Here is a 27122-nt window from a genome sequence, read left to right as displayed (position 1 = left end):
CTTAAATTTTCCAAATAATTACATTTTCTTTCCTTTTTTTACAGATTTATTTCTCTCTTTTCCTATGTGCTGCATTTGCTTGTTTCTGCCAGAAACCTTACATTTCTGGTCTTACGCATGAAGAGCTTTCTAGGTTTCATTTATGAAAAGGCTAAAGGCTGAAAGGTTGACTGGGGATACATAGGAGATGAGAAAATGGCCTCAAGTTGCACCAGGGGAGGTTTAGATTGGAGATCAACAAGAGTTTCTTCACGGAGAGGGCAGTCAAGCACTGGGACAGGCTGCCCAGGGAGCATCCTCATCCCTGGAGGTGTTTAAGAGACGTGTGGATGTGGCACTAAGGGACGTGGTTTAGTGGTGGACTTGTACTGTTGGGTGGTGGTTGGACGTGACAATCTTATGGGTCTTTTCCAACCTAAATGACTCCTGTGATCCTATGATTTCTGCCTCTGCCTGCAATGCAATACCTTTTGAAAGGTGTGCCTCATCCATTTCCAACGCTGGGGAATGTTTCTACAAACCTCTCCGAAGAAAATTTTATTTGCAACACGGATAAATTGGGTGAGGCACCAGAGCTGCGCTGCCTGGGGACCAAGGGACGAGTTGCTGCAGCAGTGTCACCTCTGCCGGTGTCTCGCACGGCTGCAGGGGTAACGTCGGGGAGCAGAGGAGGAGCTGTACATGGAGCAAAATACCCTGCCTGGGTACAGCTGCTCGGTTGTACACAACCAGGAGATGCAGGCATGGAACCCAAGGTTCCCCTGTGAGCTTCTAGCCCGTGAGAGCTGAGCTAAGCACGGCACGCGGCAGCACTGCATCCCCCCGGTGCGGCACCACCGCTGTGCCACGATGCCGAGTCTGAGGGGACACCCGGAGGAAGATCCAGGAGGAAGAAACAGAGACCGGGGCGTTGTAACAACCACAGGGCAGCCCAGCTCTGCTGCTGCCCGGCTGTGTCTCTGCGGGGCCTGGTGGCACCACCGCAGGTACTGCCTGCTGCACGCTGCGCCCTGGGCTCGGCGCGCAGCGCAGCAACGCGTGTTAGCAGCCTGAACGGTTTTCGGAGGCTAAATACACTTATTTCTTCCCATCCAGGAAGCTCTGAGAAAGTGTTTTGAGATGGATTGGACTGAGCGACACCCATATTGACAGCACTGGGTCGCACAGCTCAGCACGATGGCTGTTGTGCTGTTCCTAAGCCACCGTAAATCGGTGCTGCTGTCCCGCAGCCATACGCTCCGTCACAGGACACGGGCTGCATCCTCGCCGGTCTGTTAAATATGCTTTCCACTAGTGTTTGTGCCTTCTGCAAAAGCACTTTAATGTTTCTATTTACTCCTTCAGAGTCAAAATCAATATTTGTTAGATGCAATTATGAGGAATGATGGATGTGCTGTCAGTGGTACGAGAGTATGAAAAATAATATTATGGCACAGGCCTGCTCTTAATAAAAGCAGAGAGGAGACACAAACAAGCTGGCCTGAAAAATCCCATCCCAAACCATGTAAACCTGTAATAAACAGGAAGCGTTTCAAGCGTCGGTTTAAATTGGAGTTGATTACCTGTTTCGAGGCACTGATGGCAGATTTACGTAAATAAATCAGCCGGCTGTGCGCTGGCTGCGTGTGCCCCTCCGGGTCTGTGCTGGTAGCCATCCCGCGGCCCCCCCGCCCCCCCAGCACGCAGCCTGGCTGCGAGCGGGGCCAGGCACTCAAGCGCTCTCATTTTGCTCTGATTTCAGTCTTGGCAGCGTTCTGGGCGAGTTGCAGGCTTACGGGTTTTCATGACGGGCCGTGCTTCCCGGGATGGCTCCCGGCTTCTTGGGGCTTTGTCTCTCAGCTCCCCAGGCAGCCTGATACCAGCGTCCAGGAGGGCCGACTTGTGGGCTGGAAGCTGATTATTTATCCATCCCTCACTCACAGGAAGGGTTTTGGAAGCTGCTGTTATTTCTGTATACAACCAATGCCTCTTTTCCAGGGGTTGTGTGTTTGTACTGCTTTTTGCTGGTTTTCATAACTAACCCTATGCATGTAGCTGAACGCATGTAGCTGTAGTACGCATGAAAGGAAAGAAATAGCACTGGATGCTCACGTTACTTGGTCACTTTGCCAGAAGGCAGCAAGTGCAGAAGGACAGCCTGCGAGGTGGTCACGGCCAGGCTCTCCTGCAGGCACGGCCGATGCATGCAGGTCCTGAAGCACTCGTGCTGCTCATTTAGCTGATGCTCATATAGGGTGTTTTTTTATTATTATTATTATTTTTTTTTTGTGTCTGTGTGCTCAAAGTTAAACTTTCCACTACCAAGAACTAGCTGGTGAAAGACAAAGGGCATTGATCAGTAGGGATAGGGGATGATATATTTTACAAAAGGTTTTCAGCTACAGTACCTGGAGATAGATCAATATTTTCTATTTGTCTTAGCACTAAGCTTATTTTCCTTCTTCACTGAAGAGAAGCTCACTTGCGCCTTCTGCCAAAACATTAAACTGTTCTGTCCTCATAGACTGTAAGACAAACAGGAGCGCTTCCCAGGAGCTGCTTTGTCATGCAGGATGTCTGTCCTTTCGATAAGCAGAAGAATTCTCTTTGAGGTATAAGATACGAAGTAAAAAAAGACCATAAACATGTGAATACTAATTCATTATTTACTTTAAAAACTCATAGGATATTAAAAGGCAAAAAAAAGGAAGCAGTTTTGTACCAGTTATGGGTACGAACAACTCATGATCTGGTACATTAGCGTGAGCCTCTGGAGGAACTCTTATTTGCCCCAAAGCTGCTGGCCCTGTGTCTGGAGTCTGAAGGATGTGAAGCAGCGGCTTTGCATAAAGTACGCATTTTTTCAGGAAAATGGGGTAGCCTTGCTTTCATGTCAGTGTGAACCTGGTAAATCTCCCGCATGTCAACACATGTTAAGCATCAGTGAATTTAGTTTTAGTTTTGATATTTACCCAGCAATTATAAAAATGCCAAGCTCCCCAAGATGTTTATATCTAACATGTACGAAACCTGGTGACATTCTGGTTGTGCAAGTACCCCCTGCCTATTCCTTCAGACATTCAGCGCCTTTATTCTAACTAAGGGCTATGATGCTGACATAAGGCTGTGCGGTTTCAGGATGTTTGATGCACCAAACCCCACGCGGGCCCCCTGATGGTCAGCTCCCGATGCTGGGTGGCCATCAGCGGGCTCGGAGGTGGCCCAGTTACTGCTGCTGCGCCCTGCAGGTCCCTGCGCACCGTCCGTGTCTGGCGCAGCAAAGCCAGTGCTGGGGCACGTAGCCGGTGTCCGCAGGTGCCTCCTGGTGAGGACGTGGTGCTGGAGGGCTCCTGGCGGGCCTGAAACCTGCAGGGACCTCAGTGGAGTCCGGAACAGCAGCTGACCGCCCATCCCCGTGGCGCTCACGTTCGTATGCTTTCCTAATTCTGGGGCTGATTAAACCCCTGCATTAGTATGGTATGGTAGTATCCAGAATTTATTTGTATGTAAACCAGGTTTCCAGCTCCCGTATCAGCAAGCATTGCAATTTCTTACTCAATTGTGTACATGTTTAGTAAGTAAAAACAAATCTTTTCACATTTTTGTTTTTGTTCAGCTTCACAGCCTCAGCATATGTAGGTCTTGCAGGATGCTGTTTAAAAGTTTTGCAAAATACATATATATAAATATATTTCCTGAGAATGGTTTCTACCAAACAAAAGAAAGGATTTAAATGCTTTTCAGTTATGTTTGGCTCTTTAAACCTCATTTCAGTATGGAGGTCTAGATCATCTTCAGGTGCAAAACATTCACATTTGGTAAATCATTATCTAAAGGCAGGCCTGCAGTAATGACTAATTCCTGAAGCTGCAGACAGTCTGAAGGAAATTGGTAGTGCTTTTTCAGCTGTGTATAAATAGTGACACATTGGTTGTCTCCTCATAAAACTTCATATATCCATAATTACAGCATCAATTCATCATACTTATCATTGTCATCAATCTTTGCCAGCACCAACTGATGCAGACAATTGCTTGCAAGGCTTTTCTTTTGTATTTTTATTCTAGAACCCTGACAGACGTATGTGCTGTTCCACCAGTATTATTTCTTTTTCCCTGTTCTTCAGATTTGGTAGGCTTTCCGTGCCCCTCTGCATCACTCTGGGCTAGGTTGTCAGCACTGTTGTGTCTGGTGACTGTGTTTTACCAAACGTAAGCTAACCTGGTTTCCTCTGGGCACGGGTGAGGCGGAGAGCCGGTGGTGAGCGCGGTGCTGCTGCGCTGGCCCTGCTCAGTACGGGCACTGGGGAGCTGGCACTTACACTGACAGCATGTCTCACAGACCCTAATGGAAGGCAACTGCTGATGTGTTACTTACTATGTTATTTTTCACTAATATGCATGATTTCATCTACTTAAAAATTCAGTTTTCCCTTTCATGACAAAACTTTCAGTGTTTTGAGAAGAAAAATCTTTCTATTTTGTTGTACTTATTAAAGCCAAAGTACACTAATGCATCTCTCTGACAAGCATTATACTACAAAACAAACATACACAGGAACTATTTCAGTATACCTTAGTAATCTGGAAAGAATAAAGGACTAAAATACCCTGTTTTCAAGAATTTGCAACCTTCCTTCCCCATGACTTAGGTTGGTGTAATGAACCCCTGAGTACTCTTGCTGTTCTTACCAGTGATAGACCTTAATATTCTGTTCTCTTACACGGCAATTTATAAATATTGTTGTGCACAGAAAAACAGCTGGAGAGGATAATGTAAACACGATGTAGACATGGACGTAAATGAATCTGCTCCTGATGCATTCACTCACATCTGGGTAACTTCCTTCCTTCCCTCTTTAGCTCAGTTTGAATGTCTTCAAGCTGTGGACAGCGATATATAGGTTTTCTGTATGTGAAGACTGTGCAGACAGTGGCATGTGCTGTAGTCTCATTTTAGCAACAAAGAACAGAGTTTACAAGCCAGCTGAGGGTACCTATAGACGCGCCCATCTGCCTTACCCGCAAGGACGCGCTGTTATTATTATATCCTTGCTTGACCTTTGAAAGACCACTGTTTGAATGATTTTTTTTCGATGTTCAGAACTACCTAGATAGAAAAGGAATTTGTATGTAGTGTCATTGAAAATGAGAATGATATATAAATTTGCTGTTGGGTCTGTATTTTAATTTTGCTTTTAGGAATTATTTCAAAATTATAGAATCACAATATAGGCAAGATTTCACTTGTTAATACCCAAATGAATTAGTGAACTAGGGCCTTATTCACTGACTCGATTACCACGAAGCTTTCTCGCCTTATTCCCTTCCACTGATAATGAAGAACCTAATTGGTTTCTGAGGGCTAATGTGCTTTGTTTAACCACAGCTCCTAGAGTTAGCTTTGCCTCCCAGCCACAGGCAGGTCCCGCTCCAGGACGGCGTGCTTCCTGCAGCTAACGCCGAGGCTGCCGTAAGGACGGGACCGTGCTGCTGGTGCCAGGATCCTGCAGGATCCGCGTTTGCTAATGGCACAAGTCCTTACAGCCGGTAGGAAAGTGCTGCCAGGCCGAAATGCTTCACGTCCTAAGCTGAGCTGGTGTCCTGGCACGGCAAAGCCCTGGCTCAGCCGGTCGCTGCTGTCACTGCCCTCGGCGAGCCGCTCGCCCGCGCTGGGCTCCCGGGGCCTGGAGCGGGAGCACTTCCACAGGTGTTTCCATGAGGAGTGCCAGGGAAGGGCTAGGTATTACTGTCATCTCTTACCTGTGGGCAACAATTACCTATAGGCTGATGTCTGCATTAATTTGACTAAATTAGTCACTACTGGCAGTCAGCTGAACCTCTGCAGTCTTCAGTCGGCTTCACTCCTTTCACAGGAACGCGGAAGGACACATAACAAGGAGCATGTAACTTTCGGACAAGTTTTGCTGGTCCAGATAATGTAGGCAGGTCTGCAGTGCTGTACCTATTTTATTTATTTTTTTTAGCTTTTTGTTGAACACAGCCTCTCAGCTTGTGTGCATCCATTACCAAACTCACGGATGTAATTGATGGCAGAAGGTATTGGCTGCCAGGAGCTTTGAAGCCAACGGTACTGAAGGCATCATGTGAAAATCTCTCCTTGCTGCTGTCCTGTGGAATGGGGGCACTGGCCATAGAGGACCTACCGCTCCATCTTGCGTTGGCCGTGATGTCCCTTAAGGGCTTTGGCCTCGCTACCGCCATTCAGAGACAGATGACTTCTCAGCCAGGTCCAGTCAGCTTTAAAACTTTACATCACAGTCAGGATGGAGGAGATGAGGATCTCAGGCATGCTTAATATGTGTAAATCTGGGACAGAGCACCAATGAAATAAAAATAAGAGCTCTGTATTGTGCTGTCTTTCATGACCAGAATCCTGTTCTTCAGAGGAGAAAAGATGGAAGAGGAGGTTATGGAGTAATAAAGTTTGCTTTTTAATTAAAAATGCTTGATGTCAGTCATGCCACAGGAACCGAGGCCTCTGTGAGAGAGCTGAGCACTGCACCATAAAATATTGTGTTTTGTAAAACTGGTAGAGTTGAGTACAAACTACAACAGAGAGAGCAAACTGAATAATGAAAACAGAAAGATGGCATTTCCCCACAGGGACTGGAAAACAGATGGAGTTTACACGACTCATGAAAACAGAAATATGCAGACTTTGAGCTTGATCCAGCTTCACTGAAGTCACTGAGAGTTTTCTTTTGACTTCAAAAGTGGTAGATCAGGTCCTTTTATGGTTTCTTTTCTTTGTTTTGATTTAGAAGAAAACACCTCCTCTGCTGACTGCTCTATATTATTTGCAGATCTACTGAGCATTCGTAAATATCTCTGTGTATGTGTATGATGTATATGCTATATCCAGGTAGATTTTTCTCTTCTATTACATATATTAAAAAAAAAAAAAAAAAGAGGGAGCAATCACAATTTAGGGACTTAACATTTATTGATGCAAAGTGCTTTGTAGTGGTCTCTATTATATTAATAGTATAATAAAGTAATGAGCGTGCGAGGGATGGGGTGGCCGTGACATCAACACGCTGTGGGACGGGAGGTGTGCCTGTTGGTGTGGTGCTGAAGGAACCAGACCTGTGAGATGGTAAAGAAATGTGCAAAATTAAAGGAACTGGCTAAAGAATGAGAGCTGAGAAAAATGGCTGTATACTGGCAAAACTTTATTTTCTGCCCTGTGTAACAGATACAAGGAATAAGTGAGCAGGGAATCGAGGAGTGGCTGAGTCTGAAAGCCAGGGTCAATGGGTGGAAGGTGAGAGCTCAGGAACATTGGAAGGTCATGGGCATGACCTTAAAAGTTAAATTTATTTTTTGAGCCATTTTCTTTCTCTTTTTCTCCTTTTTATTCAGTTTTCTTGCTTGAGTTCTTGCTTTCTCTCTTTCTTCCCTGCTCTTTCACTCTTTTTTCTCTTTTTCTCACTTCTTCTTTCTAAAAACACACTTGGTTGCAGTTACCATTTTACTCATTTTTCCTGTACCTTTCCAGTGCTCGTTCCCACCAACCAGTCATTTGAATTTACTATTTTTTCTTTCTACAATAATTCCTCAAATATGTTGCTGCACCACAATTCCTGGGCCTGCTCAGTGTGATCAAATGCATGCTGATTGCACTTAACCTTAGAGATCTTCAGGACTGATGGCTTTAATCGATTACTAACAACTGCTAATTGTTGTAATTGTTTTGATTGCTGAAGGATTTTTATCCCGCTGCAGACGCCATCCCCAGGCCCGCAGCCTCCCCGCCAGGTGTCCCTGAGCCCTGCTCCTCTTGCCCTCACCTCGGCCCCGCGGCCGCTGCCGGCCCTGGGGGACAGACGTTGACCCCCCCTGGGGCACACGGCACGCAGCGTCCAGTGTTCCCAGCATCCAGCCTGGGATCTGGGCCCTTAAGCTGGGAGAACTGGGCAGCGGGTGCCTTCAGAGCTGTCTCTGCAGGGAGTCACAGGCCCCGCTTCTCCAGGTTTCTTCGTATCTATTCTCGTTTATTCCCATCTCGTTAATGACAAGGCGCTTTCTTCTCATATTAACTCAATGCCATCTGCATTTTACTTTCCAAACGATTTTTTTTTTTTTTAGCCTTTGCTATGACCTTCTGCAAAGCGCTATCAGAAATTTGGGTTCTCATCAAGAACCAGAGGCAGGCTTCATTAATTTGGTAACAGCTTTCTATTGACCAAGGTGGGGCTGTGATCTCAATCGCCAAAGAGACACGGAGCCTAATGGTAGGGCAAGGGTGAGTCCCACGGGGGGGGGGGGAAATGCAATTCTGCTTACTTCTAGTCTGCTGTAAATGTTGTGTGATATGGGGCAAGTCATAAAAACTCCCTCTGCTTGTATTTTCTGGAGCCCAAAATAAAATTATATTATTTTTCACTTTCCGAAGTGATGCAAATAGAGAAATAAATATATAAATGCAAAGTTCATTTTATTACATTTACTCTATTTGTTCCAAAGAAATTGCTCTGTAGAGGAAAGCTATTTTTAAAAAACTATTTATTTCGGATGTTATTGCAGATGTTCTCTTGCACATCCAATTAAAAACCATGTTTTGTGTAATTTATAACTTAAAAAATCAATTTCATCTACGAGTCTTTTGTGTTTAGTATTTTAGTACAAGGCATGAGACTTTGAAGTGAGGTAGAGGTAAACCATAAAATTAGCAATTGTATTTTCTGAGGGATCGTGGCGTTTTTTCCTGTGCTCCACAGGGAAAGCTTCAGCAAACTTGAGGAGGAATAGCTTTGCAAGAGCGTTTGATACAAGGCAGGCTATATTAAAAATAACACTGACGGAAGTACTACATTTGCAGAAGATCTCTTCAAGTTTCTAATCTCAATTATTAATTTAAATCGTGGCACAGTTGGAATTTAGAGAAAACACAAACAACTGAAGATTGAAAGAATCTCAGTCTGAAGCAAGAAGGCAGCAGTGGCCCCGGTGGGGTGACACCTGGCTGGGCGGAGGGTCTGTAGGCTGTCACCTCCTGTCCATCCCGGTGAAGGAGTCAGAGGCGGACGTATTTCTTCGCGGCAGAGGCGGAATTACAGTGCTGTAAGGGCGGCGTGGGTTCATGACCAGGGTCAGGTTCATGGTCATTAATACATCTCAAGTCTGTTGTCTGCAGGCACTGCCGGGGCTTGCGCGGTGCAGGGAAAATTCACAGATCTCCTGCTGCCAGTGCCTTAAAACCTGAAGTTTCTCACAAATTAGAAGGCTGCTTACCTCGGGTGCACTCTTCTCTGTTGCTCCACGTGTCCCATCATCAGACTAATTAAAAGCAGGTGCACGTCAGCTGCAAGACGCCACTGTTTATTGTCCCCTGTCTATCCTTGGGCACTTCTGAAAAATGAGAAGGGCAGCTAACGTGGATGCTACCTCAGGTGCACGCCGAGTTAACTCTGCCACACCTGACCGACTGCTGACAAAATCCAGAGGCGGTATCCGACTGCTCGATCCCGAGCTCGGGATGTCCGCAGGGCCCCGGGCTCCGTCGGTACGCCCGGGCTGAGCTGCGCTGCTCGGCTTTGATCCTGTGCCTGTGCGTGTGCAAGCCTCAGCACCCCGTGACAAGGCAGTCACTGGGGGGTGTGGGTGACACAAGGCAGTGACAGGACCGTCTCATACCGCTTCCCGAATAGCCGAGGAGCCAAAACGGCATTTCTGTGTTTTCCAGCACAATGTGAGATGACAAGAGCCCAGGGCTGCAGGGAGGTCCCAAAGCGCTGGAGAGGTGGACAAACAGCTGCCTGGCGCGTGACCGAAACGCTACAGGTAGAAAGAAAAATGTGACACAGCACCACTGTGAAGCAGTAATGTTCTCCTATTTCACCATCCTGAAATATCCCAGAATCTGCTGTCAGTGAGGACCAGCTTGCCAGGGTTCCTGCTTTTAACATCACACAAATATTTTTGTCACCTCTTCCATCACCTTAACAAATAAAAAAATCTTAAGACCTTTGGTTTATCCCTTCTTGCCTGATCTTTTTTTTCCAGTCTGAACAAAGAAAATGCCTCATCTCGATGCCAGGCTGTACTTTATTTCAACTCTCTCTCTCCCTGTGCACAGCCTTAACTTCCCCCCGCAGTCCCCAGCTCAGCAGTGCAACTAAACTGACAGCTCCATCTTTCTCCTTCCTTCTATTTATTAGAGGAGATGTGGAGGCCTCCATCACACGGGGGAGGAAAAGTGAAAATGCAATTGTGAGAGGAGCACAGCACATTTTTCACCTTGGTTTGAGCACTCTTTTATCTTTCTGTGCATAAATTATCCACCTCTGCCCATCCACTTTGCACCTCCAGTGTTGCTTGCGCATCCTGATGATAAAAATAGCCGAGTAACTCTTGTTGATAAAAGATCTGAAAAAGAGTGTCAGTGGGAGTGTGACTGCCCTATTTTTGGTTAATTACAATGTGAATGTTTCCTCTGCTTCATGTCCTTTGTGATTTTGTTCCTTTCCTTCCAAAACACTGAACGTAGAGCTCTACATTTGTGTGTTAAGCTGGGGGCCCCTGCCCAGCAGGACCCAACGCCTCTCCCCAGAGGGGCACGGAGCCCCGGGGCCGGGCTGGCAGCAGTGCGGGGTCTCTGTCCCACCCTGCTCCCTGCGGGTCCCCACGGACAGTGGCTCAGGGACGCGCCCAGGGGCTGAGCATCGCCAAGGGTGGTATTTCACTTGTGTGTAGCCCCTTTATTTCACGTGGAGTAGGACATTTCCCAGTGCTGGTTCAGCTGGCCAAAAGCATTCCTTAGCTATAATTCTGATACTGAATAAGAAATCTGGGTTCTGGTCCCAGACCAGGTGACTGACCTGCCTGGTCAGGGTAGCAGCTGGAGAGCCTCACTTAAAGTGATCCTACGATCATCCAGCACTTGGCAGGCTGTCGTAGGAACTATTACAGGTTTGCTGTCATATTAGTGAACTCTAGTTTTCGTTTCCAGCATCTTGCTATGCAGATGGTCTTTCAACTGTGGTTGCATCTAAACAGCAACCCAGGTGGCTGAAAATCAGCTGGGTTCACAGAGAGGCTTTGAACCTGACAATATGCCTGGCGTGCTTTCAATGCGTTGGTCCGTGCTGGGGCCACATCAGCTGGTTTTAGATTTGAGGCTGATGCACATGTGCACCATTCCTGTTTCTGCAGTTTTTAATAGATCTGGACCAATGTGGTATTTTGTCCTGAAAGGAAAAAACAACAACAAGAAAAAAAGAAAATGAAAAAAAAAAAAAGGAAGACATTGCTTATCAAGCAATAGTCCTTTCTGTAAAATGAGAAGTGAATGATAAAACGTGGTACTGTGAACTCAGACAAACCTGCGTGAAACTGAAAATCCTTGTTCACTTAAGCTGCAGTCCCAGCATATCACAGGTCAGCACATTTCAGCCACATTGTGGACAAGTTCTGTCACAGAGAAGTTAGTAATAGAGTAATACGAAGAAATAAAGTCCAAGACTTCAAAAGGAATTGAAAAATCTGTGTTTCAAGTCAGAAACCCATTTCTGGATAACAGGACTCTTATCCAGAAATGCAGTTCCTGGGTATCTGCAGTCTCGGATGTGCAGAGGCACAAGTGTTTTACAGATCATGTGTAACAGACCGGCAAAACCTTCCTCTTAGTTTCCTCTTGGTTTGCACATTCCCACCTTGATTCTTTAATAGTGTGGCCAGTTTCACCCAAATTTAGCAGGAGATTTGTGCTTTCTGCTTATGTGGATATGAGACTTTTGTCTTCTATGTATTTTCAGTCAGCAGCTTCAGATGAGTCATTTTCTTATGATAAAGTGCAATGCTATTAACGACATTTGATAAAGTATAACAGGAATCATACGTCTTCACAGTTCCCAGGCAGGAGGAAAATGAATCCTATTTGCACTTATGGGACAACATGAGGAAGCATCTTATGAGAGTGCACATTATAGGACTGCAAGGCATTGGTGTTACGGCAATGTTACAGTGCAGACTTTCACACTCAGCTTTAATGATGGTGTCAACTCAAGCATCATTGTTTGCTTGAGTTCTAATCTAATCAGGTCTCTTGAGCAGCTCATTTTGAGGAAAATTGCAAGTTTCAACCTAGGGATTAAAAAAAAAAAAAAAAGCTTAACTGGAAATCTAGAGAATGTACATTATGAATAGGTTGAAGAAAAGCTATCAATTTTTTATAAAATGTGTAGTTTTATAAAAACAGAAAAGTTTAACCTATCATTTACATCTCAGAGCATAACCTGAATTTTTGTGTCTTTGACTTTCTGGCTGGCAAACACAGGGTCAGCTGACTGCTGGATCTGAAGTCTGGGAGAAATTTCTGTGTAGAATGATAGTGTGACCTTTGGAGGCTTTTTCTGTCAATTCAGTGGCTGCTCAGCATCATTCGTCAATTGGGGTCAAGAGGCTATAGCCTGGATGACCTGCTGGAGCAATCCTTCTTGGTGTGCAGGAGATGTATGCCAAAAAACCCTCTTTTCTTTTGCTCTTACTTTCTTTATGCTTTCCTATTTCAGACATATCTTCTGCAAAGGAGTAGGAAATTTCAGTCTTGAGAAGGATTTGAAAGGTGGAGGTTTCTGTACTCTTATGTGTTCGCTACTCATGCACATCAAGGTCTTGCTGAGATGCTAAAAAGAAAGGTATGGGGCAGGTGGCAGCACTGGAGAAGCCAAAACACCCAGAAGATGGAAAGCAGCTGTGGCCTGTGAGTAAAGGTGAGCCAGAGTAACATGCTATTTATTTCTTGATGGCAGTAGTCAGAAGTATCATTTTATATTTTGACACACTCCTACACCTGCTGTGAAGTGTAGGTGCCAGGTCCCTGACGCAGTGCCTCAAATTCCTTCAAATGGAAAGACTTAGAGAACTTCAAACCATGCTTTGAAAACTTAAAGAACTGCAAAATTTATACTAATTAGAAAAAAAGAAAAAACAAAACACAAAACCTCTCTAGTGGAACTGCATTCAGTGCCTTCCTTCCTTCATAGCATATGTAGAAGTGTTTTTGCTCTTTTATTTAGAGAAGTCTGGTTGATTAGACATTTTACTGCACAATATAATAATTATGCAAACACATGTATAGTACTTAATGTTTCCAATGTCATTTTCTTTTGTATATGTTCAAATTTTCATTTCATTCATATTCTAAAACTAAATATTTTGAAAGAAAACTAAGAATGACTTTATAGAAAGGACATAACACTGTGCATCCTTCTAGCAAGATTTTTTAAATCAGAATTAAAAATTGTCTTTATTTTCCACTTCATTGTGTGACAAAACCTTCTCTTTGCTGCTGTCTCAGGAGAACAGGTGTTCATTCGAGTAAGGTTTTACTCCTAGTTTCTCCAGATAAATGTATTATAAGAATTCTTAGAATAGACTCTTACTCCCTCAGACAACGACAACATAGTGGGGAAAAATAGCCAGAGAAAATTTGTCAGAAGGGCAATTTTCAGCTAAGGAACACAGTAATATTAATCTGTGCTCTAAAAGTCAAGTGTACTTACTGCTTGCTTATTGTTCAGCCCTGCAAGTCCTGAGGTTGCTATCAATTTAAGTCCTATGTTTTTGAAAAACCAAAGAGAAATAAAGTAGGTTTATAAGCATCAGGAATTTAGGGTCATCAAACAGGTAAGTCCAATTATTCCTGCTCTTAGATCTCCTCCTCCCTATGCACATGACCATTTTTCAGAATAAGGGTTCTGCTTTAAAAGAGACCCAACTAATTTACAACAGAGGAAAAGCAGGTCTTCAGAAAGCTTTCCAGATGACCGTGCCTCATTCCATCTGAATGAGCCATGTACAGAAGCCAGTTATTAAAATACCTGTTTATCTTGGTAGTACTTGTTCAGAGTTTGGGACTGTCAACTTCTTGGTACTTCATGAACACAGAAGAAAAACAGTGTTTTTAACAAGATAGTTGAAACTTACTGTGGTTCTTTTTGTAGCTTGACTGTTTTAATAATCTGTGTATTTACCCATGTATGGTTTCTATCTAATGAAGAAAAGCAAACAATAAGTTAAACATGGCTACACAGGAAGAAAACTTATCCTTCCTTCTCTTCCTTTAATTAAATAGTTTATCGAGATGCACCTCCATGTGGTGTCCCCCCCTCCCCTCCTCGAGCCACTGTTTCACAAGATCCAGCCTCTCAGGTACACGACAGAACAGTAATACAGCCTTATCCCTAAGAGGGACCAAATCTGTTTATTCAAATGTTAAACTCATTTATCTCATAAGCAATGAACTCCTGGACTAAAAGTCATTCCTAGAAATCATTTCCTATGTGAAAATATTTGTTAAAACCCAGAGACTTAACCAGGCCAAGCATGGTTATGACTGATTTGCACTAATGCTAGTTTTCGAAGTTGAGAAACATTTTGAGACTAATCCTCACAGTATTTACTCTGCATCTCATAAGACCATTTACCCTGGGGAAGGCTTAACTGAGCAAGAATTTGTGGAATACTCTGAGAATAATTCTCCTGTTCACACTCTCCTTAATAACGCGGGCAGTGATGCAGAAGAGTAGGATTATTCTAGACAGTTCCCAAGAAAATGCTTGTACATGCTAATGAGGAAAAAAAGAAAGCACTGATGTTGTTCAGTCTAGAGGCAAGAATCCCAAGGAGGGACATGAGAAGTGTTTAATTATGTAAAAGCATATTGCACAGAACAAAGCGTTAAGCCGTTATCCATGTCCACTCAGGGCAGTGTGAAAACAGATTGACTTAAATTGCAGCAAAGGAGAATTCTTTAGTTATTAATAAATGTTTTCTGCTGTATTTAAGGGCACTTGGGCACTGGCACAATTTGCCCATGGAGGCTGTGGCTCTGCATTGCTGCTTGGGGAGCAGGATGGGCGATGGTTCAGATCTGTGTAATCCCACCGAGAATATGAGGTGCTTTAGGGATTTAAGTCCCTTTCAGTCCCTTATCCTACTAATATCTGACTTTTATTTCTCCTTGTTTTAGTAATATGTTTAGTAGTTAAACGTGATCTGAGATTTAAAGATCCTTAACTCATGTAAATATTAATTAATGAAGATTTGGGACGATCCTGTGAGGCTACTATTCCCATTTTACAGATGGGGAAGCTAAATAAGGCAGATAAAGTGCTCAGGGTTGCACACAGATGCTGTGCTTTCAATTGAGCCCAGGAGTGCTGACTCCTCTGCTTTTCACGTCCTTACAACCAGACACATTTATTTTCCTGTTACTACCCCTGCAGAATAGTCCCTTACTCACTGTCCAGAAAGGGCTTTCTCCTCCTTAGAGTGATAAAGTAGTGATCTGAAATCTGAGCAGAGCTCACCTCTGAAGCAAAGGAGTAAATGAACCTGATGGGAAGGATAACGCTAAGCCCACAGGGAAGCAGTGAATAATTTCTTGTGAACTACAGCAAAAGGAAGAAATACAGAAACGACCAGAAAAAAAGGAAGTATTGCTGTTAAGTTGGGTGTCCTTTTAAGTACAGTCTTTCTGTGCCTTGGAAGATTTTTATATAGTATAATTTTTTAAGAGCATACCAATAATAGTAATAAAATATTAACTTTTAAAAATATCCCTTTCATATACATCCTCCTGTTTTTAACGGCTTATTTTATTTTGTTTCCTTTTTTTGGAAGTATTCCCAAGAGGTAAATTGATGTTTTACACCTTCCTGGGAGCAGCCACCTCAGCAGTCAAACAATCATTTTCCACTTGATGTTTGAGCCATGCATAATAACAACAACAACAACAACAATACTACAAAGGGAATTTTTCTTGTAAATGCCTAGTTTCAGCCGGCTTAAGACTGATTTTTCACTGTTCATTGGTTTGTCTACCTCTTATAACCCAGCTTCATCACCTCCAGGAAACCTACACCACGAATGTGGACAAAGAGTTTTAAGCTTAATTTTGCCATTTACCAGTTCTGTTAACACCAAAGTCAGCTTGGGTTACTCTACATGACTGTTCAGTTATCTTAGTAAAACATTTGATTATATTTGATTTATATATTTATATTATAAATATTATATATGATATAAATGTTATAAACATTATATATTATTTTATATTTATACATTTGATTATATTACCTTACAGGTGAGGTGAAACAGATTCAAACCCTGAACCTTACAAATTTGGTGAGGACTTTTGGTATTGAAAAAACAATAACATTCTGCCACAAGTGCCTGTTGACCTCTGTAGACTTGAACTGCTTTGTAATGTGACTTTGCAGTGACCAGAGCTGGAAAATGTTCTTCCACCACACCTGAATCAAGAAAGCAGCAGTCATAAGTATAAAATACATAAAATTTTGTCTGGCTAATAAAAAGATGGAACATGTAAGAAAAAATCTAAAATTCCAGAAAAAACAATTTGCAGTTTCTTAAGGTCTGAGCTGGGATGACATCGTGGCTCTCCCTGCTTTGCTCAGTGCTACATATTTCTCTTTTGTCCAGATCTGGCTGAAGGGAGGACAAGACAAAACTGTCTACTCATTCTTTATAATGTCTTTTTTCCACTTTTCATGATACAGTGATTTCCTCAGCTATGCTAAGTGGTCATCACTTCAAGCGCCCGATTTCTTACACTTTCCAGCAGAGATGTGAGCAAGGAAGTAGAAAGCCAACAGGAAGAAAAGGCAATGCACAAGGCGTATCACCAACAGTTTGTTTCAGAAGCTCAGTAGAGCAGAATCTGTTAATGCAACTGGAAAACTTCTTAGAGGGAAAGAAATAACTTTGATATGCTTTAACTAGCTGTTGGAAGGGAGTGGACTTGAAAACTAAATAAAAAAAAAAAAAGAAAAATGAAACCTGCAGTTTTTACAAATACGCTATTTCCCACTGAAGGGAAAAGGCGAGTTTTGCTCCTCTTCTGGGCTTGTATGTGAGCTCAGCACCTGGTTGTCATCTGGCCCACACCACCCAGCATGTGCAGTGTAGTGGGGTTGTAACAGGGCCAGGGAGAGCAGTATCTCATTCTTCCTAAAAGCTCTGTTATCCCATCTCCTGTAACAGGTCTCGACTGTCATCTTGCTGCTAAGTTAATTGGTAAAAAAGGGAGGTGATGTCATTGTCACCTCTTAATGGCAATGCACCTAAGCCAGTCCACCTCTGAAGGCAACACCCGCACTAAGCTGCTGTTGTCAGGAGTGCAAATGACAACGATCTGCATTTAAACTGTGCAAAGGTTTTGAAAATTTCACCGATCTTTCCCTGCACTGAAGAAACAGGCACTACTGTAAATTCAGATCAATATGTTAGACAAGATTCCTGTTAACCCCTGCCCCGAGATGTGGCGTTCCTCATACCCATGCCTTGTCATTGCTCTCCCTCTTCTTCTGAAGGAAAGAGAAAACCGTTCATTCCCCATTTAACCTAGATACCTCAGTATGCATTTTTTTTTTTCCTGGCAGGTAACAAGTAATTAGATGGCTTCTTTCTTCTTATCCCTAATACCCCTTAACAAAGTAAGCAAGTCAAAAGGAAGCAGTTGGCATACATACATCTAAACAACCTTTGAAACTGCTGAATTCAATGGAATAATTGGACATGCTCTGGCAGTCACAGATCATGATGGAGGCAACATGTACAGCACAGTTTATGCAGAAACTTCTTCATCTAAAACCAAGCAAAAAAAGCTTTGGGTAGCGCAGCACAAACCTAGTTACAAAGAAGACAGCAGCTGCATTGAGCTGAATGCTATGGGTTTGTCCCCAAGTAGCCCTCTTTCATGTGTTGCCATACATTCGCTGATGCTAAATTGAATACACAGCTCGAGGGCTAAGTCATACTCATGTTAAACTGTCCCTGAGATCCCAGTGAGACCTTGATATCATGAAGGACGTGGCACTGAGAGATAAACACAAGTTAGTGGGACCTCTGTTCAATTAATCTTTCATATCTGTACCTGAGTATAAAGGACTGAGTGGACCGTCCGATTAACTTTCCTCCATTTTAGCCTCCTCTGACTTGCCACTCAGCCAAACAAGAAATCAATCCACATCCTTTACGTACTAAAAGCAAAATTACAGTCGTGACGTACATTAAAGGCATAAACTGTCACAACACCTTGAGGATCTCCAACGTGATATTGCGATCCAATGTTATTGGAAGATTAATTTTATTTTATGAAAATAAGAATTAATTATGTTGGATCACTTTGTTAAAGTGATTGCACTGTGGTTTAGTGGTTGACTGTACTCAAGTATTTGGAACTTAATTTGATATTGTATTCCCTACTACAGCCAGGAATATTACTAGTGGGAGATTTTATGAATAAAGATAAATTTGTAATAAACCATGGCACCTACTTAAAACCTCATTATCCCTATGCTGTTCTTTTCCTGAAAAGCTGCACATCAATTTTGGTGCTTGTTTCAGAAAATGCTGTTTTTCTCATCTCTTATTCCTTTGTACGTCCCAGCTGGCACTCTGTAACTTCTGGGGGAGGAGGGATCAGGGACATGCGGTTTGGAAGGAGGAAGGTAAGCGCGAGCAGGCAGTGGAGTTCGGTGCAGCCCTTTGAGAGCAGGAAGCCTTTGGGCAGCGCAGGGCTACGGCTGGCAGCCCCCAGGCTTGGAGCAGGGCTGGCAGCGCGGCCCGCAGCCCCTCGTGCCAGCCGTGCTGGGGGCACACGTCCTGTGGCTGGCGCCTCGGGACCCTCTGCTGTTGGAGAGTTCCTCGCTTTTTGGCTTCAGGCCTTTCCAGGGCCCTGTTCCCTCTTTCTGCCGCTCTCCCAGGCGCACAGGACCACTGCCGCCTCCACACGGGGCTGCGGCAGGGCTGGGCCCGCCGGCCATCGCCGGGTCCCCCTCGGCCTGGCTGGGAGCTGCTCGCTGTAGGAGACCTGGGAGACTGACTTTGCTAATTTTGAGGTTCTTATCGGGTGCCTCGTTGTCTCTTTATTGAGGCTTGCTGATTACTGTAGGTCTATCTGTTTGGAGTTAACATTTTTTTTTATATGTCTATAAACCACGAACAGGTTAAAAAATTCTTGATGTACTTCTTGCCCGTGCTGCTGATACCTTGTCAATCACTCTGTAAATCTGGTTATTCTCCCAGCACAAGATCTAGTCAAAGCCTGTAAATTCCTCAGGCTAAATGTCCTGCTCCAGCTGAATCGTATTGCTTGCAAGAATAGAGGAGGGCAAGCAGAGAGGGATTAGGCTGCCAGGAGACTTGATTGCGTACAGGTGTGCAATAAACCCTGGGGCTTGGGTGCAGTCTAGAAATACGGGAGGGTTTCTCTTAGGTCAGGTCTTTCAGATCAGGGTTAGGTTTGATGTGATCCAGTGAGAGGAGTTTGGCAGAGAGCAACCTTAGTTGGGCTATATTTTGGATTAAGTCTTGAATCAGACAGAACTGAAGTCACATTTGGTCTTTCAGCGGCGCTCAGTGATGCGCAGCCCAGGGGAGCTCTGCGCAGCCAGGGAGAGGAGCAGCGAGATGGTGTGAGCCAGGTAAGCCTTGGCCAGAGCCCTTTCACCCGAGCATGTCCTCTTCTCTCGGAGTCTCACTGGATGCTGTGTGTTTCTAAGTCATTTTGCTTCTGAAAACAGAGATTAAACATTGTCTGGGCTGCTTTTCTTGACATTTTGGAAATCGTTAGCCCAGAAACAGTGTTAGCTTAAAGTGATTATGGATGTGGAGGAATGGAAGTCTCTCTTAAGCTGATTTCTATCATGACAAAGCTTGGTTCTCTGAAACCCTTTTTCTTTTCAGTTTTGTCAGCCCTCATGTATCACAGTAGTACACAAGTGTCTAAAAACACCATAGAGCTTCTTCATTTTAAGAGAGCCTGACTAGTAAGCCTTGCACCAAAATTTCAATTCTTTCCTTGTGAGACTGGCAGCTGCCAGAGAACGTGATGTATCTGTCTGATTGTACCTGGAAAATAAGTACTGAAAGGCTCTGCCTCTCATCTCCCCCCTGTGGCTGCTACTTACCAATGCTCTGCTGGAGAGCAGCCCTTGCTGAGCTGAGCAAATGGCACTCGGAGCTGCACCAGGGGCTGCTGGCATCTGGATAGATCGGGATCTTTCTGCTAAATGGAGCTTGAGAGGGCTTTGGAAGGAGCAGTATATGGGTTGTCATTTCTGTGACCTACTTGACCCGGGATGCTCTTGCACAACATCATGTAAAAACTGATAACAGATGTAGCAAAACTTCCCGCGTAGTTGATAAATATGCATGTACTCCTTAGCCACATGGGGTTAGTAGAAATTTTATTCTGTACAAAGAATAAATCTGAAGCTAATTCTTTTGTTGTTAGTATTTTTGTTTTGTTTTTGAAAACTTGGGTTTAGAGTTGGAAAAAAATCTTTTGGCAGAATAAATACTTTTTTTCTTAACTTGTTTATACCTAGAACACAGATAAAGTCTCTGATTGAATCCGATTTTATTTACATTGGTTTCTGAACAAGCAAGTTCCTCTGACTTTGAGAAACTGCTGCAGTCGTGGTTCTAGGCATGGTGAGGCTTGCTCCACCTGCTGCTTACAGACTCCTTGGCCTCAGTAGCTGCTTCTCAGTTTACCCTTCCAGTATTTGTGCTTTCATTCCACTTTCACAGCTTTGATGCTTTTTACTGTATTGAATTACACTTGCTTGCCTCTTGTAAAATGTTCTTTAAATACGTTATGCCAGGATTAAGCTGCTGAAATATAAGTATGAAATGTCACCATCAGCTCACTATCAGACAACTGTGGTGGAACACAATATGCAAAATACTTGAGATCCCCGTCTGCTACTTGAGCAGCAATTTCTGCTGAAGAATTTCTTTGCCCATGAGCGCTTAGCTTTGTTCTCTGTTCCCTGCCAAATCAACTGGTGTAAGGGCCACCTGGGCTGCAGTGGAAGAAGAAGCAGTGGTTACAGTGTCATTGTTCAGTGAGAATACTCTAAGCTCAGGAATAAAATCTTTTCTTCCTTCAGCTGCAAAGGGCTTGCACTTCATCTTATCTTCAAGGCTAATTAAATCACAAAACAAGAAATTGAGCCAATTGCCATGCAGTTAGTGCACTTGTACCTAGTGAAAAACCTGAGCCACTGGAAGCAATCTAAAGGGAAACTTTTGAAGAATGGTTCTTTCCCCTTCTTCTCCCTGTGATGGGTTATTTTAATACTGGAAGCTTGAGTGCTAAATGCTGAGTGCTGTTGCAGCTCTTATCCAACAGATACTTGACACTGAAGTTTAAACAATGTTAATTTGAACAGGCTGGATTTCAGGGAGACATTGTTATTGATTGTTATCCTTTGCAAGTAATGTATTTTAGTTAATGGGTAATTTTGCTGGGTATTTGTTTTGAAAAACATGTTGAATCTTCCAGGAACTTGGAACATTCCACTTGTTTCTGTTAAGGCCCAGTGAAGTCAACTGAAAAATTCTCCCTACAGTGATCTCTTGCATGTTTTCTCCTGGTAGGAAGAGCAAGGGCAAGGCAGCTTTCTGAACTTTATCACCAGTGCTAAGTGTAGGTGAGGAATAAAAGGCAAAGCCCCACAATTTTCATGTAAATTGCCGCTAATTAACAGCATCAAAATCTAGTGCCATGCAAGAAGCAGATACACCCAGCTGATGTTCTGTTGGTGGGAATGAGAAGGCATCACCCTGCTGTTGCTCAGGCTAGAGGCACGTGTTGACGTAGACAATCACAGGGGCAAGAATTGCTCAGTTTCATGCTGCTGAAAAGACTGAAGTGAGAACAATAATGTTGTTAAGCAGTATTATTGTTTAACAAAGCTGAAAATAATTCTTAAAAGAAGGCATTTTATACGCAGGAATAGGCACTAGTGTCCAATTTCTGAGGCAAGTCTGTGGCTATTCATGGGGCTATGCTGGAACAGTCAAGGATTTGGTGCTCTGTTTCTGGGGGCTCATCCAAAAAAAAAGGGGGGGGGGGGGCTTGAATTTCAGTCTGTTCATCCACTAATTGGTTTATTTTTGTCTCGGGCAGACAAATGATCAGCCTGTTAAGTCAGACAATCTGAAAGATTCTGGCATTTATCAGTATGCAAGAAATACTCCAGTTACTTAGAAGCACAGTAGTGTTATCTCCCATCTACTCCCCAGGCATATTTTTGCCGGAAAAGCTCTGTTTTCTATCAGTAGCAGTACTGTGTTGTGTTTCAGTGGTTATAGAAGACAGGCTGAATCAGGAGTAGAGGAAGCACATCTGGGTGCTGTTTGACTGCTGTGCTAGGATTGTTGCCTATTGACTATGCAGAAGAGCACATTTGTTTGGCTTTTCAGACTGTAATTCAAATTAGAATAGAGTATTGCCATTCAAACCTCCCATGGCAAGGGGGGTCAGTTGACCTGAATTACTGACACTATCGTAGTTCAATCCTCTGGCAGCACCTCAGCTTTGTCTGTGTCACGTCTCCTTGGTATCTTCCTGACTTTATGGATAAGGAGGAGCACAGACCCATCCCCAAACATAAACAAAACAGTGGCCGTTTCTGAAGCAATGAAGTTATGTGTACCACAAGTAGAAGCCTAGTGAAGGTGAGGCTGCTCTTAAGTACAAAAAAGCTCCTGGAGTAATCTCTACAGCATCCCTTCTCCATCCCTCATACTCATTTGGTTTGTGCTAGAAAAACTTCTGGAGGAATCTAAAACCCTTGGCTGTAACACTCAACTACAAGAGCACTTCAGGCAGCTGTGCTGTGCTGATGAGGCTGGGATTTGGCCGGTGGCTTTACTGCATGTATTTTGTGTTGATTAAATACAAGAGCATCTGATGGTGTTCCAAGGCAGTGGCTGTGTAACCTCCTTTGATTGCTGTCCTTATTATAATGAAGGATAAACTACCAGCTTATAAAACTCAGAAAAAGAAAGCAGTTGGGTCTATGTATGCAAAACCTCTGGAAAATATTGAATAATATAGATCCTGTGGACAGGGTTAGGCTGTATAGCAATTAAATTTTAGTTTACTGTATCTGAACCAAAAATGATTATTATAGATTGGAAAAGTGAGCAGTTCTTTATTCTGTTGGCAAAAGGATAGACTAAATCAAACACTCACAAAATGTGCTTTTAAATAGTTTTCATCCAGGACCGTCCTAATTGGAATTACTAGTTAATAAATACCTTCTGAATTTTAAGTGGTGACGGGCAAATATGAATTCAGGATGTATATTAATGAGGAAATTCCTCTTACATGGTTTGAAAGGACAAGCCTGGTTTTGTTTTGTCTTTGCAAGGACAAAGATATGTTCATCTCATGGCTTCATTATGGTTGTGCAAGGTGTGACAGAAGCTTGACCTTTTCATCATTTTGTATTCTCCGTGAATCCCTTAGTTTCTCACTCATTCTCAAGGTATGGGCTTTCAGATACCAGGAAATTAAATGGCCTGCAGTAACTCAGCAGTGCAAAGTCAGAACTGGAATATTTATAACTTGTTTAGCCTGAAGTATGCTCCAACCTTACTGAAGACCCAGCACCAGACTGAAGTAATAAGAACTATAATACATTGACATATTAATGAGGAACACTTAGAGAACTGCGACTCTTCCAAGCATCTTAGAATACCTAATTATGAAAAAAGATCAGTGAATGGAAATGTGAGAGACTGAGACTGGCTTCTGTGAGGAGAATCAGTAGGAGAGTGGACAAATTTGATCCAGCGTCAAATAACTGGTATGACCCTCTCTGCTGTGATGTGGGGCAGAATGCCTGCTAAAATAAAATGTGACTTGCCTGGGTAAAGACACAAGTCCTCTGGCACTGATATCCAGCTGCTCGATGGATCCAGCTCACCTGCTGCCTTTGCTGTTAGTTAAGGAACAAAATGATTATCTGGTGGTGATGAGTGCTCCTGTGGGGTCACAGCATGCAAAAGGGGTGATAGTGCGTGGAGCAAGGTTTGGAGCTATGAGGGGCTTGGCGCCTGCTTAGAGCTGCTGGGGAGGAGCGATGGGCAGAGCCTTGGCATCCTGGCCTGGGGCACACGCTCTGGCAGAAAGCAAGGGTAGCCCTGCCTGTGTCGGGTTTCTTGCCGCAAAGCCTACCACGCAAAGGGAAACGCCTTTGCATTCGTGCAGGCTGCCTACAAAGCCTTGGCATGTCAGAAGTAGTCCTGCATGCATTTTAGCACTAAGAGCAGTGACTCATTGACGTTGCTTTGCTGCCTGCCATGGCTTCTCTATTCCTTTTCTGCTGTCCCCTGGGAAGGTATCCACTCAGGCCTTATTTTGTACAAAACTCGGTTCAGTCAGCTCTTAGAGGCATGTCTGGTGGAAAGCACTTAGGGCAAGTTTGCCCTGTGTAGTGACTGCAGAACTACAGTATTTCAAGAACTGAAGCAATTTGATAAAATAGCTTTTTTTGCTTGGAGACAAAACTTTTATTGTAGCAAATGGAAATAAAATCAATATACATGGAAATGACCTGCATTTTGGGATCCTGGGTATTGTTGATTTAATACTATTTACTTAACGGCTTGGTAAATGTGTGGTTTGTCTCGATAGATTTTTGAAGAAAAGGGTAATGTTTTATAGTAAACAGTATAAAATTCAAGTGAAGGCATCTTAATCAACTCCTATAAAAATTAAATGAGCGATTGAACATGTCATAAGCTGAAGTCATATTTTATCATGCTACTCATTAATGCTGGAGCTTCTTTGTTGATGGCTTCGTTAATATTCAGGAGGGTTTTAGTGCAGAAGTGTTCCATTCTTCTTGGGGTTGCTTCCTTCCTTGTCTCCATCCAAAACACTGATCCTGTCCGGTCTCTTAGAAAAAGTAGATTGTTTTAAAGCTTCTGTTTAATGTTAGCGTACATAATGAAATTCAGGATTATGCTGAGATCTTATTATTCTGGAGGCTTCCTGTATGATTTTGCTGTAGAATATAATAAAGCTACTTATATCTGCAATGTTTGGGAAGGGCTTGGATGAATCAGTCTAGGATATAATGCCATAGGACAGTGGCCACTTGGCCTGGTACAGACATAGAGCCAATTTAAGGAGCATTTGGGCTGGTGAAGAAGGTTATTAAAAAAAGGAACCCTGTCCGCCGGTTTCAAAGGTGCATCCTTCCTTGGAAGGCTGACAGCCTCCTTCAGTAGCAGGGTTGGAAGCAGTGGGATTTAAAAGGCGGTGACCCAGGGCTTAGCAGAAACCTGGGTCTGTAGACGTGAAGGTCCCTCAGCCTGGAGCAGGGAGGTCCTTGTGAGGAAGTCCCTGCCCTGTGGAAAGGGTCCTTGTGGCATCCGTGGTCTGGGAACACTCTGAAAAGCAACTTCTAAGGGATTGCCAGGAATGAGGTTTAATTTCTTTCTTAGACTGAGGAGGCAGGTTGGTAGCTCGTAACTTCTCAGAGTATGGATGTCTTTCCACTGAACATAAAACAAGACTGAATTATATATTGTTTCATGTATTTATTTTATAAAAGGCAAAAAATTGTACTGGAAGATCAAGTACCTGTCTTCAGTGAAGAAATCCCTAATAAGAAATTTGTAGATGAATGTCTTTCTAGCTTCTGTAGCAGTGGTAACAGTGAATGACAAATACAACTTCTAAATGAATACATTTGCATCCATATTTATTGAAGGCAATCCTGAAATATCCTGAAGCAAAAGAGGTTCGTGTTGTGAAAAAGAGAAATTAAGGTGACATTGGTAAGCAAAGCGGTGACTTCCTTATGAAAAGTGTCAAGTGCTGGGGGCAAATCCAAAACTTCAGTACGGTGTTTCTGCGAGGGGAAACGTGCAGCAAGCGTGCTCCAGCAGGCAGCGGGCTACCAGGTGTCCCACTGGGAAGGGGAGAAACCTCTGAACCCTGCTGTTATTGGCGTTAGTGCTGATGTGATTTAGCTCCTCTGGAGAGAACGGTGCTGTCGTTCATTTGCAGTGACATTCATGCAAAGGCGGCTTACCCAACTAGCTAAACCAATGCTGTTGTTGAGTTCAAGCTTAGAAGTAGTTCTCATTCATGGTTTTTCTCCTTTTCTCTCCCCCTGGTATTTCTCAGCTACCCCATGCAACATTTTATCATTGTCTTCTCATCAAGGTTTCTTCTACAGCAATAGCTAATCGAGCACATGGCTGTTGGATTTTTTTTTTCAGAGCTGGGTACCTCTAAGAGTTGGAAAGTGGGGAAGTCTTCACAGTGAGGACATGGCTTTATTATAACCAGAGTTCATAGCAGCGCTGAGCAGCTGAGAGCTGCGAGGAGGAGGATGCTGAGAAATACATGCCAAGTCTCTTGATGCTCCTTTCCCAAATGTCTTCTAATTTTAAACACTTAAATAATTGACTATTTATAAATGTTTCAATGGAAAAATCCCCAAGCTCAGTGACAGATGGTCAATCGCACCTTGAATGAGATGATTATTGTAACAGTCAGCACAGATCTCTGAATAATGCTTTTCCCACTGACTCCAGGGTTGCTTATTTGGGTCATGCTGAAAATAGCCTTAGCTAAAAGGTGTATGAAGCATCTGCCAAATCATGTAATCTGTCTCTGTTTCAGCCCTCCTAAGTAAATACACTTGAACATTGAGATGGCAACAAAGTAGATGAATACAAATGTTCAGAGTCAGACTTCTTTTGGCAGGAGTGGTGATTTTTTTTAAATAAACTGTCCCCCCTTGAATCTGCATTTGTTGTTCCACTTTGGTGGAAAATAAGATGAGTAACTTCTAGAAGATCTCTACTTTACCTCTCATCAAGGAAAATACTCAGCTCCCTCTCCGTTGACAATAAATAAAAACAAATGATTCTGCAGAAGTTAAGTTCTGGGGGTTTGTTTTTTAGTGGTGTATCATGAGGTGATGTTGATGGTCCTATTGTCAAGGCAGTAAAAACAGACAGCAGAAAGTCATGCATCTTATAGTAAAGAGATGTTAAAGAAATTCATTCACTGTGCCAACATGAATTGTGACTCATTTCAGGCTCCTGAGCTGAGGTTAGCAGTGCTGAATTCCTGCTGTATCCTGATTTCATTTGTAAATCCTCTCTTTTATGCAATTTGCTGAAGCCCTGAAGACAACCTATTCATTAACTCTTTGAAATAGGATATTAAAATGTCAAAGTCAATCATAAAGCTGACAGAATTGCAAAGATAACCATTTCCTTATCAAACACACCCAGAATTAAATGATTTGTGCATCCTCAGATCAG

The 27122-nt window shown here is 43.2% G+C and overlaps 1 long non-coding RNA gene across 1 annotated transcript in view; it reads left to right on the top strand.

Annotated features, from left to right (window-relative positions):
• The first annotated feature begins 2427 nt into the window (after positions 1–2427).
• The window catches only part of LOC308197173, a 104003-nt gene continuing 79308 nt past the window's right edge, over positions 2428–27122 (top strand). The window contains exons 1-2 of the long non-coding RNA XR_013952654.1: positions 2428–12715; positions 16093–19456. This is a non-coding gene — a long non-coding RNA (uncharacterized lncRNA). The remainder of the gene's footprint in view (positions 12716–16092; positions 19457–27122) is intronic.

The sequence above is a fragment of the Anser brachyrhynchus genome, assembly GCF_964034855.1.
Source record: "Anser brachyrhynchus genome assembly, chromosome: 6".
NCBI lineage: Eukaryota > Metazoa > Chordata > Aves > Anseriformes > Anatidae > Anser > Anser brachyrhynchus.
Note: the sequence above shows the minus strand (reverse complement) of the source record. Positions and strands in the feature narration are given on the sequence as shown.